Genomic DNA, 12,027 nt, shown 5'->3' with positions numbered 1-12,027 from the left:
CTTAGGCCCAACAAGTCGAGCAATTTGATTGTTTAAGTCCTCTCCAAGGTGAAGCGGTTGAATTGTCTCTGACATGTATCCCTTGGACCTGAGTAGAGAAAATACCCGGAAAATGTTGAAACGACAGGCGTATTGTAAATCACTGCGTAGCCACTGTATAGTGACATTATTAATTTGGTTTTTCTTGAGTCTTTTAATAATTACTGCAAGTATATTGTTGCACATATATTACCCTATTTCTAGACATGTCTATAATGTTACTGCTGAACATTCTTTTAGTGACTTACCTCCGCATGAATTGTCTTATAGACTTGCGCTGCGCAATAACACTTTCATTAGTATGTTACATCATTCCCATCAGACTAGTAATGCTACTAATTGTTGGGTGTGTGGCCGACTCCCTCCCTATCAAAATTATGAAGGAGTCCTGCCTTTCTTTCCACATCCATTTACACATAATGGCTCCTGTGGAGCATGGTTTAGTTTAATTAATTCCATAGACTCAGACACAGCAGTTTACCAAGATCATTGGGTATGGGGAAACCTGAACCTAGTTTTACTCAAGGTCTGTTACCCTGACAAGGAGGGTCGCCCCAAAAGAACAGGAACTGATCTAGAAAATGAAGTATATGGATTAGGTAATTTTACACCTAATCTCATGATTCTAAATGTCGTATCCGAAGTTGAACTAGTCTTACCCACCATGTCAGTATTCCCAGCGAAGGGTGAATTATGTGTAAGAAAGGTTGGTTCCATACATATGGGCCATAGTAAATGCACTACTATAGTAGAATTCAGTGATCAAGGCAAATCTTCATTTAGAGCTTCTCGCCACTCCTACTTTATATGTGGTCAGACTGCATATATGCGTCTACCTCTAGATTGGGATGGTACCTGCTACATTGCATTCCTTTTGCCACCTGTTTTCCTAGCTCCTCCTGATTATTACAGAAATATTCATTTAGTACACAACAGAGAGCGGAGAGATCTCCCCATTGTCGATTACACTGAGACGGCATGGGACAAGTATGTAGATTTTAATAAAGGCATCTTTCCCTATATAGGTACTGTTACTAATAGTAAGCTGATACGTAGATTAACTAGAACCCTTGAAGCAGTAGTGAATGAGACTATTTCCGCCTTAGGCAATTTAACGGAAGAGCAGTCTGCTATGCGGATTGTTGTGCTTCAAAATCGTCTTGTCCTTGACGTCATCCTGGCTGATAGGGGCGGAGCTTGTAGGGTCATCGGATCAAGCTGCTGCGTATTCATACCAGAAAATTCGCCATCTGTATATAAAGCCATCACTCGCCTTCATAAGATTGTAAACCAGATACACCAGAACCCAGGCACTTGGACTTGGTCCGGTTGGTTTTGGAATGTGATATCAGCCTGGGGATGGAGAGTTTTATCCTTCCTAGGTATTGGCCTTCTCATACTATTCAGTTGCTGTCTATGTCTACAATGTGGACCAGCGATTTGTGGTCTGTGTACCACATCGTGTATTCCACCATCAAGATTTCATTCAAGATCACGGAAGAAGAAAGAAGAACAAATGATGCTACATGAACAGATCAATGGATTGATGAAGATTGATATCTCTTAACGGGCAAGTAGGGGACAAGGAGGGAATGTGGAAATATGGATTTTTCTGGTCAGTTATGTCCCCTATCTTGGACCCCAACGGTTCTATGTGCATGTCACAAGTACATGTATGTTCCCTCCAGTTCCAGTTATGAAGACGCAAATACATGTGCGTCCACCGTCAACATGTCCTCTGTCAGATCCGCCATGAATAGGCCGGATATTCCATTCCTAAATATGAAAGGCCACCGGCTTTATATGGTTCACTTATGCCATTTTTACAGTCCAGGCAAGTAGGCCCTGATTCTGTCATCAAACTCCTCTTGCCTTCTGCCTCTGAAAGCTCCAGTCTGAGCCTGCATCTGTGACCATGAACTTTGTCTCATTCTCTGCGCGGCTCACGAAGCCTGACATCAGCCTATTCTCTGCCAAGAACTGTATTTCACCTTCGAATTATCTGCTTCCCCCTCAGCCGATGCATTCCTGCCTAGCAGTTTAAGTAAACATTCTTCCAGCTACTGAGCAAAAGGCCCGGCTTCTCTGTCCTCATGCAAGTAATTCATAGCCCTGTTACCAGGGAATAATTCCTACCCCCTCGCATTCAGTGTAGACACTTAGACGCTTGTACACGCACGCACAGTCAGTATAGAATAGATTCTGTCCGAGAGTCCTTCTTTTGTGGATAACATAGTTCTTTAAACATAGGATGTTAGATATGATTTGGGATTAGGTTGACTTGACCCCCCAGACTTTTCGTCTCCACATGTAGAGCTAATGTCAAGTCCCCTTCACCCCCTAGTTACACGTCAATTACACGTCATGCGGCTGCGCGCGCATCTATGCCAAGTATTATCTTATAGATCCACCTATGTGTGACATCATAACCAATTAGGTTCCTTTTTACCCCTTATTATATCCATTTTCGGTTACGCAGGTAAAACGTCAATTTCCTTATCAATTGTTACGCCTACTGCATTCGCTTCATTGTAATGTATGTACTATAAAAGTTACTTCTTGTCAATAAAGTATGTACTTCACTTCCTGAACCCCCGTGGTGATGGAACTTGGAGCATCCGATTATAATCGATCATTGGAATAAAGCCCATTCCGAACCTCTAATATCACGGATTCTGCCTCTCATTTTACTGAGCTATTTTATTATGATTCTGTATCAAATTCAGTCCAGGTAAAGTGCTTTCGTATGTGTTCTTCTGTGTTTATTGTCCTGTGCATAAAGTTGCACCTTGTGTTTGAAGGTTTAAATTATTTCAGGCTTGCATGGAGGTAGACGTTTCTGAGTAACTTTTATTCATTTCTTAAAAGCCTATACTGTCAGGATGGCCGAGAGGTCTAAGGCGCTGTGTTTAGGCCACAGTCTCCTTTGGAGGCGTGGGTTCGAATCCCACTTCTGACATGCCTTTTGGAGATTTAATCTCCTTTATCAGGTTAACATCTGATGGAAGTTGCATCTGTTGGTCTTCACCTGGCACGTTATTCCGTTCTCCTCTTGTCAAGAGAGATGGGGTTTCTCATATATTTAGTTTCTATAACGTCTTGCTGACAAAGCGCAATCCTCACCAAATGAGCATAGGACCCATGTAAGAGGTCATCTGGAAGAGTCATGCTCTTGTATGCCCTGGCCAGACGGGCCCTGCAAATTTGGAAGAATGCCATGCATCTGGTAGACAACTGGACTCCAGCACACTTACAGCAATTTCCTTAGGGCTTTGATCAGGGGCTGCTTAAATTTGCATACTCCACCCTATGTTGTGACTTTGAGATCCCTTGTTGAAATTGCTTTAGCCAGCCAAGAGGTGGCTATTGTCTCAATTTCAAAGCAGCTTTGAGCCGTTCAAGTGGCTGGTGAATAGCACTTTCTCTTTGTTCGCCTCAAAGTTCTAAAGAGTTCTCCATAGGTCCTGCTCTGTACAGATTGTTCAAAGATCTGTTGGAAGTGCATATAATAGGATAAATAAATTGAGGGCATTCCTTTTCAGTACCTCACCTGCGTGGCTGTCTGGCCTCTGGAAGATGCTGGGAAAGCAAGTCAGGATGGCCGAGTGGTCTAAGGCGCTGCGTTCAGGTCGCAGTCTCCTCTGGAGGCGTGGGTTCAAATCCCACTTCTGACAGTCCTCTGTTTACTCTAATTTTTTTCTTGAGAAATATGATCATTTCCCGCGCAGTGGCTTATAGGATTGTCTTCTTGGAAGAGTGCAGTGAGTTTTTTTCTTGCTCTAGCCACTATTGGCCTAAGCTCTGTGCATTTTTTGGTTCCTAATATCTTTCTCACCCTTTAGATGAAAAAGTAGCATGGGGTCAGGATGGCCGAGTGGTCTAAGGTGCTGCGTTTAGGCCGCAGTCTCTGCTGGAGGCGTGGGTTCGAATCCCACTTCTGACAAAACTTGAATTCCATTTTCTCTCTCAGTTCCTTTAGAATCTCAGCTAAAAATTGGCAATATAAATAATATCTGAATAAGTACCAAACTTCAGTTTCAACTGCAAATGCATTTGCCCTATTCTATCTTTAACGTTAATGTAATATTCTTCTAGCACTCGTGGTGTTTTATATTTCTTTTGTGGGGTACTTTAAAAATCTTTTTTATGAAAGAAATGGGTTACATTAAGTCTTGTGATGTTTTAGGTTTCCAATAAGGAGGTTTTAAATTTTATGTCACGTCATTTTCAGATGCTTCATTCAAGAGATGTTTCCACTATAGAATGCAGAGCAAGGGCAAAAATACAAGTGATAGAGCGAGTGAGTGAGAAGGAGTGTTGTGGAAGGAGAGAATGAAACAAAGACAGAGTGAGTGAATGGCAGGGAGGCATAGAAGAGGAGTCTAGTAGTGAAGGAGACCTGCTTTTCCCTGCTCTTGACCTCCCACCCATCCCCAAACAACCACAAACATACCTTCTGTGCAAAGTTGGCATGCAGAATTTCACTCCTCAGCAAGTGAGGGTGAGTCCCAGGCCAGGGGCTAAAGAGCAAAAGAGTGCCTGTGCTCAGACTTTCCCTGCTACGGATAGTTTATCTGGAACAAGGCCTACTCTCTTGTATCCAGCAAGGATCTAGAAATCCTGCATGAATCTGCAAGGCACATTGGCAGCATAAATTTGCATAAACTGCCCCACCTATTGCCTTCCTACTTCCTGTGCTGTAGTTGTTTGTGTAGAGAGAGAGGTCGCAGGCAAGGAAATGTTGTGAGTCGGATACAGGACCCTAAATAGCTGGTGAGAGGTATGTGGTGTTCTAAAAGCATGAAAACTGTATACCTGTGAAATAAAGTGCTTTCGTATGTGTTCTTCTGTGTTTATTGTCCTGTGCATAAAGTTGCACCTTGTGTTTGAAGGTTTAAATTATTTCAGGCTTGCATGGAGGTAGACGTTTCTGAGTAACTTTTATTCATTTCTTAAAAGCCTATACTGTCAGGATGGCCGAGAGGTCTAAGGTGCTGTGTTTAGGCCACGGTCTCCTTTGGAGCCATGGGTTCGAATCCCACTTCTGACATGCCTTTTGGAGATTTAATCTCCTTTATCAGGTTAACATCTGATGGAAGTTGCATCTGTTGGTCTTCACCTGGCACGTTATTCCGTTCTCCTTTTGTCAAGAGAGATGGGGTTTCTCATATATTTAGGTTCTATCACGTCTTGCTGACAAAGCGCAATCCTTACCAAATGAGCATAGGACCCATGTAAGAGGTCATCTGGAAGAGTCATGCTCTTGTATGCCCTGGCCAGACGGGCCCTGCAAATTTGGAAGAATGCCATGCATCTGGTAGACAACTGGACTCCAGCACACTTACAGCAATTTCCTTAGGGCTTTGATCAGGGGCTGCTTAAATTTGCATACTCCACCCTATGTTGTGACTTTGAGATCCCTTGTTGAAATTGCTTTAGCCAGCCAAGAGGTGGCTATTGTCTCAATTTCAAAGCAGCTTTGAGCCGTTCAAGTGGCTGGTGAATAGCACTTTCTCTTTGTTCGCCTCAAAGTTCTAAAGAGTTCTCCATAGGTCCTGCTCTGTACAGATTGTTCAAAGATCTGTTGGAAGTGCATATAATAGGATAAATAAATTGAGGGCATTCCTTTTCAGTACCTCACCTGCATGGCTGTCTGGCCTCTGGAAGATGCTGGGAAAGCAAGTCAGGATGGCCGAGTGGTCTAAGGCGCTGCGTTCAGGTCGCAGTCTCCTCTGGAGGCGTGGGTTCAAATCCCCCTTCTGACAGTCCTGTGTTTACTCTAATTTTTTTCTTGAGAAATATGATCATTTCCCTCGCAGTGGCTTATAGGATTGTCTTCTTGGAAGAGTGCAGTGAGTTTTTTTCTTGCTCTAGCCACTATTGGCCTAAGCTCTGTGCATTTTTTGGTTCCTAATATCTTTCTCACCCTTTAGATGAAAAAGCAGCATGGGGTCAGGATGGCCGAGTGGTCTAAGGCGCTGTGTTAAGGCCGCAGTCTCTCCTGGAGGCGTGGGTTCAAATCCCGTTTCTGACAAAACTTGAATTCCATTTTCACTCTCAGTTCCTTTAGAATCTCAGCTAAAAATTGGCAATGTAAATAATATCTGAATAAGTACCAAACTTCAGTTTCAACTGCAAATGCATTTGCCCTATTCTATCTTTAACGTTAATGTAATATTCTTCTAGCACTCGTGGTGTTTTATATTTCTTTTGTGGGGTACTTTAAAAATCTTTTTTATGAAAGAAATGGGTTACATTAAGTCTTGTGATGTTTTAGGTTTCCAATAAGGAGGTTTTAAATTTTATGTCACGTCATTTTCAGATGCTTCATTCAAGAGATGTTTCCACTATAGAATGCAGAGCAAGGGCAAAAATACAAGTGATAGAGCGAGTGAGTGAGAAGGAGTATTGTGGAAGGAGAGAATGAAACAAAGACAGAGTGAGTGAATAGCAGGGAGGCATAGAAGAGGAGTCTAGTAGTGAAGGAGACCTGCTTTTCCCTGCTCTTGACCTCCCACCCATCCCCAAACAACCACAAACATACCTTCTGTGCAAAGTTGGTATGCAGAATTTCACGCCTCAGCAAGTGAGGGTGAGTCCCAGGCCAGGGGCTAAAGAGCAAAAGAGTGCCTGTGCTCAGACTTTCCCTGCTAGGGATAGTTTATCTGGAACAAGGCCTACTCTCTTGTATCCAGCAAGGATCTAGAAATCCTGCATGAATCTGCAAGGCACATTGGCAGCATAAATTTGCATAAACTGCCCCACCTATTGCCTTCCTACTTCCTGTGCTGTAGTTGTTTGTGTAGAGAGAGAGGTCGCAGGCAAGGAAATGTTGTGAGTCGGATACAGGACCCTAAATAGCTGGTGAGAGGTATGTGGTGTTCTAAAAGCATGAAAACTGTATACCTGTGAAATAAAGTGCTTTCGTATGTGTTCTTCTGTGTTTATTGTCCTGTGCATAAAGTTGCACCTTGTGTTTGAAGGTTTAAATTATTTCAGGCTTGCATGGAGGTAGACGTTTCTGAGTAACTTTTATTCATTTCTTAAAAGTCTATACTGTCAGGATGGCCGAGAGGTCTAAGGTGCTGTGTTTAGGCCACAGTCTCCTTTGGAGGCATGGGTTCGAATCCCACTTCTGGCATGCCTTTTGGAGATTTAATCTCCTTTATCAGGTTAACATCTGATGGAAGTTGCATCTGTTGGTCTTCACCTGGCACGTTATTCCGTTCTCCTCTTGTCAAGAGAGATGGGGTTTCTCATATATTTAGGTTCTATAACGTCTTGCTGACAAAGCGCAATCCTTACCAAATGAGCATAGGACCCATGTAAGAGGTCATCTGGAAGAGTCATGCTCTTGTATGCCCTGGCCAGACGGGCCCTGCAAATTTGGAAGAATGACATGCATCTGGTAGACAACTGGACTCCAGCACACTTACAGCAATTTCTTTAGGGCTTTGATCAGGGGCTGCTTAAATTTGCATACTCCACCCTATGTTGTGACTTTGAGATCCTTTGTTGAAATTGCTTTAGCCAGCCAAGAGGTGGCTATTGTCTCAATTTCAAAGCAGCTTTGAGCCGTTCAAGTGGCTGGTGAATAGCACTTTCTCTTTGTTCGCCTCAAAGTTCTAAAGAGTTCTCCATAGGTCCTGCTCTGTACAGATTGTTCAAAGATCTGTTGGAAGTGCATATAATAGGATAAATAAATTGAGGGCATTCCTTTTCAGTACCTCACCTGCATGGCTGTCTGGCCTCTGGAAGATGCTGGGAAAGCAAGTCAGGATGGCCGAGTGGTCTAAGGCGCTGCGTTCAGGTCGCAGTCTCCTCTGGAGGCGTGGGTTCAAATCCCCCTTCTGACAGTCCTGTGTTTATTCTAATTTTTTTCTTGAGAAATATGATCATTTCCCTCGCAGTGGCTTATAGGATTGTCTTCTTGGAAGAGTGCAGTGAGTTTTTTTCTTGCTCTAGCCACTATTGGCCTAAGCTCTGTGCATTTTTTGGTTCCTAATATCTTTCTCACCCTTTAGATGAAAAAGCAGCATGGGGTCAGGATGGCCGAGTGGTCTAAGGCGCTGTGTTAAGGCCGCAGTCTCTCCTGGAGGCGTGGGTTCAAATCCCGTTTCTGACAAAACTTGAATTCCATTTTCACTCTCAGTTCCTTTAGAATCTCAGCTAAAAATTGGCAATGTAAATAATATCTGAATAAGTACCAAACTTCAGTTTCAACTGCAAATGCATTTGCCCTATTCTATCTTTAACGTTATTGTAATATTCTTCTAGCACTCGTGGTGTTTTATATTTCTTTTGTGGGGTACTTTAAAAATCTTTTTTATGAAAGAAATGGGTTACATTAAGTCTTGTGATGTTTTAGGTTTCCAATAAGGAGGTTTTAAATTTTATGTCACGTCATTTTCAGATGCTTCATTCAAGAGATGTTTCCACTATAGAATGCAGAGCAAGGGCAAAAATACAAGTGATAGAGCGAGTGAGTGAGAAGGAGTATTGTGGAAGGAGAGAATGAAACAAAGACAGAGTGAGTGAATAGCAGGGAGGCATAGAAGAGGAGTCTAGTAGTGAAGGAGACCTGCTTTTCCCTGCTCTTGACCTCCCACCCATCCCCAAACAACCACAAACATACCTTCTGTGCAAAGTTGGTATGCAGAATTTCACGCCTCAGCAAGTGAGGGTGAGTCCCAGGCCAGGGGCTAAAGAGCAAAAGAGTGCCTGTGCTCAGACTTTCCCTGCTAGGGATAGTTTATCTGGAACAAGGCCTACTCTCTTGTATCCAGCAAGGATCTAGAAATCCTGCATGAATTTGCAAGGCACATTGGCAGCATAAATTTGCATAAACTGCCCCACCTATTGCCTTCCTACTTCCTGTGCTGTAGTTGTTTGTGTAGAGAGAGAGGTCGCAGGCAAGGAAATGTTGTGAGTCGGATACAGGACCCTAAATAGCTGGTGAGAGGTATGTGGTGTTCTAAAAGCATGAAAACTGTATACCTGTGAAATAAAGTGCTTTCGTATGTGTTCTTCTGTGTTTATTGTCCTGTGCATAAAGTTGCACCTTGTGTTTGAAGGTTTAAATTATTTCAGGCTTGCATGGAGGTAGACGTTTCTGAGTAACTTTTATTCATTTATTAAAAGTCTATACTGTCAGGATGGCCGAGAGGTCTAAGGTGCTGTGTTTAGGCCACAGTCTCCTTTGGAGGCATGGGTTCGAATCCCACTTCTGGCATGCCTTTTGGATATTTAATCTCCTTTATCAGGTTAACATCTGATGGAAGTTGCATCTGTTGGTCTTCACCTGGCACGTTATTCCGTTCTCCTCTTGTCAAGAGAGATGGGGTTTCTCATATATTTAGGTTCTATAACGTCTTGCTGACAAAGCGCAATCCTTACCAAATGAGCATAGGACCCATGTAAGAGGTCATCTGGAAGAGTCATGCTCTTGTATGCCCTGGCCAGACGGGCCCTGCAAATTTGGAAGAATGACATGCATCTGGTAGACAACTGGACTCCAGCACACTTACAGCAATTTCTTTAGGGCTTTGATCAGGGGCTGCTTAAATTTGCATACTCCACCCTATGTTGTGACTTTGAGATCCTTTGTTGAAATTGCTTTAGCCAGCCAAGAGGTGGCTATTGTCTCAATTTCAAAGCAGCTTTGAGCCGTTCAAGTGGCTGGTGAATAGCACTTTCTCTTTGTTCGCCTCAAAGTTCTAAAGAGTTCTCCATAGGTCCTGCTCTGTACAGATTGTTCAAAGATCTGTTGAAAGTGCATATAATAGGATAAGTAAATTGAGGGCATTCCTTTTCAGTACCTCACTTGCATGGCTGTTTGGCCTCTGGAAGATGCTGGGAAAGCAAGTCAGGATGGCCGAGTGGTCTAAGGCGCTGCGTTCAGGTCGCAGTCTCCTCTGGAGGCGTGGGTTCAAATCCCACTTCTGACAGTCCTGTGTTTACTCTACTTTTTTTCTTGAGAAATATGATCATTTCCCTCGCAGTGGCTTATAGGATTGTCTTCTTGGAAGAGTGCAGTGAGTTTTTTTCTTGCTCTAGCCACTATTGGCCTAAGCTCTGTGCATTTTTTGGTTCCTAATATCTTTTTCACCCTTTAGATGAAAAAGCAGCATGGGGTCGGGATAGCCGAGTGGTCTAAGGCGCTGCGTTAAGGCCGCAGTCTCTCATGGAGGCGTGGGTTCGAATCCCGCTTCTGACAAAACTTGAATTCCATTTTCTCTCTCAGTTCCTTTAGAATCTCAGCTAAAAATTGGCAATGTAAATAATATCTGAATAAGTACCAAACTTCAGTTTCAACTGCAAATGCATTTGCCCTATTCTATCTTTAACGTTAATGTAATATTCTTCTAGCACTCGTGGTGTTTTATATTTCTTTTGTGGGGTACTTTAAAAATCTTTTTTATGAAAGAAATGGGTTACATTAAGTCTTGTGATGTTTTAGGTTTCCAATAAGGAGGTTTTAAATTTTATGTCACGTCATTTTCAGATGCTTCATTCAAGAGATGTTTCCACTATAGAATGCAGAGCAAGGGCAAAAATACAAGTGATAGAGCGAGTGAGTGAGAAGGAGTGTTGTGGAAGGAGAGAATGAAACAAAGACAGAGTGAGTGAATGGCAGGGAGGCATAGAAGAGGAGTCTAGTAGTGAAGGAGACCTGCTTTTCCCTGCTCTTGACCCTCCACCCATCCCCAAACAACCACAAACATACCTTCTGTGCAAAGTTGGTATGCAGAATTTCACGCCTCAGCAAGTAAGGGTGAGTCCCAGGCCAGGGGCTAAAGAGCAAAAGAGTGCCTGTGCTCAGACTTTCCCTGCTAGGGATAGTTTATCTGGAACAAGGCCTACTCTCTTGTATCCAGCAAGGATCTAGAAATCCTGCATGAATCTGCAAGGTACATTGGCAGCATAAATTTGCATAAACTGCCCCACCTATTGCCTTCCTACTTCCTGTGCTGTAGTTGTTTGTGTAGAGAGAGAGGTCGCAGGCAAGGAAATGTTGTGAGTCGGATACAGGACCCTAAATAGCTGGTGAGAGGTATGTGGTGTTCTAAAAGCATGAAAACTGTATACCTGTGAAATAAAGTGCTTTCGTATGTGTTCTTCTGTGTTTATTGTCCTGTGCATAAAGTTGCACCTTGTGTTTGAAGGTTTAAATTATTTCAGGCTTGCATGGAGGTAGACGTTTCTGAGTAACTTTTATTCATTTCTTAAAAGCCTATACTGTCAGGATGGCCGAGAGGTCTAAGGTGCTGTGTTTAGGCCACCGTCTCCTTTGGAGGCATGGGTTCGAATCCCACTTCTGACATGCCTTTTGGAGATTTAATCTCCTTTATCAGGTTAACATCTGATGGAAGTTGCATCTGTTGGTCTTCACCTGGCACGTTATTCCGTTCTCCTCTTGTCAAGAGAGATGGGGTTTCTCATATATTTAGGTTCTATAACGTCTTGCTGACAAAGCGCAATCCTTACCAAATGAGCATAGGACCCATGTAAGAGGTCATCTGGAAGAGTCATGCTCTTGTATGCCCTGGCCAGACGGGCCCTGTAAATTTGGAAGAATGCCATGCATCTGGTAGACAACTGGACTCCAGCACACTTACAGCAATTTCCTCAGGGCTTTGATCAGGGGCTGCTTAAATTTGCATACTCCACCCTATGTTGTGACTTTGAGATCCCTTGTTGAAATTGCTTTAGCCAGCCAAGAGGTGGCTATTGTCTCAATTTCAAAGCAGCTTTGAGCTGTTCAAGTGGCTGGTGAATAGCACTTTCTCTTTGTTCGCCTCAAAGTTCTAAAGAGTTCTCCATAGGTCCTGCTCTGTACAGATTGTTCAAAGATCTGTTGGAAGTGCATAAAATAGGATAAATAAATTGAGGGCATTCCTTTTCAGTACCTCACCTGCATGGCTGTGTGGCCTCTGGAAGAAGCTGGGAAAGCAAGTCAGGATGGCCGAGTGGTCTAAGGCGCTGCGT

The 12,027-nt window shown here is 43.1% G+C and overlaps 5 non-coding genes across 5 annotated transcripts; all 5 read left to right on the top strand.

Moving 5' to 3' along the window:
• Window positions 1-2,915: 2,915 nt before the first annotated feature.
• TRNAL-UAG (transfer RNA leucine (anticodon UAG)) lies at window positions 2,916-2,998 on the top strand. Its single transcript has one exon. It is a non-coding gene; the product is annotated as a tRNA-Leu (tRNA).
• Window positions 2,999-3,630: 632 nt separating this feature from the next.
• TRNAL-CAG (transfer RNA leucine (anticodon CAG)) lies at window positions 3,631-3,713 on the top strand. The gene has a single exon. It is a non-coding gene; the product is annotated as a tRNA-Leu (tRNA).
• A 186-nt stretch (window positions 3,714-3,899) lies between these two features.
• On the top strand, window positions 3,900-3,982 carry TRNAL-UAG (transfer RNA leucine (anticodon UAG)). Its single transcript has one exon. It is a non-coding gene; the product is annotated as a tRNA-Leu (tRNA).
• Window positions 3,983-9,903: 5,921 nt separating this feature from the next.
• Window positions 9,904-9,986, top strand: TRNAL-CAG (transfer RNA leucine (anticodon CAG)). Its single transcript has one exon. It is a non-coding gene; the product is annotated as a tRNA-Leu (tRNA).
• Window positions 9,987-10,172: 186 nt separating this feature from the next.
• TRNAL-AAG (transfer RNA leucine (anticodon AAG)) lies at window positions 10,173-10,255 on the top strand. The gene has a single exon. It is a non-coding gene; the product is annotated as a tRNA-Leu (tRNA).
• The last annotated feature ends 1,772 nt before the right edge of the window (window positions 10,256-12,027 follow it).

Source organism: Triturus cristatus, chromosome 6 (genome assembly GCF_964204655.1).
Source record: "Triturus cristatus chromosome 6, aTriCri1.1, whole genome shotgun sequence".
NCBI lineage: Eukaryota > Metazoa > Chordata > Amphibia > Caudata > Salamandridae > Triturus > Triturus cristatus.
The sequence above is the reverse complement of the archived record's forward strand: the minus strand, read 5'-3'. Positions and strand labels throughout refer to the sequence as shown.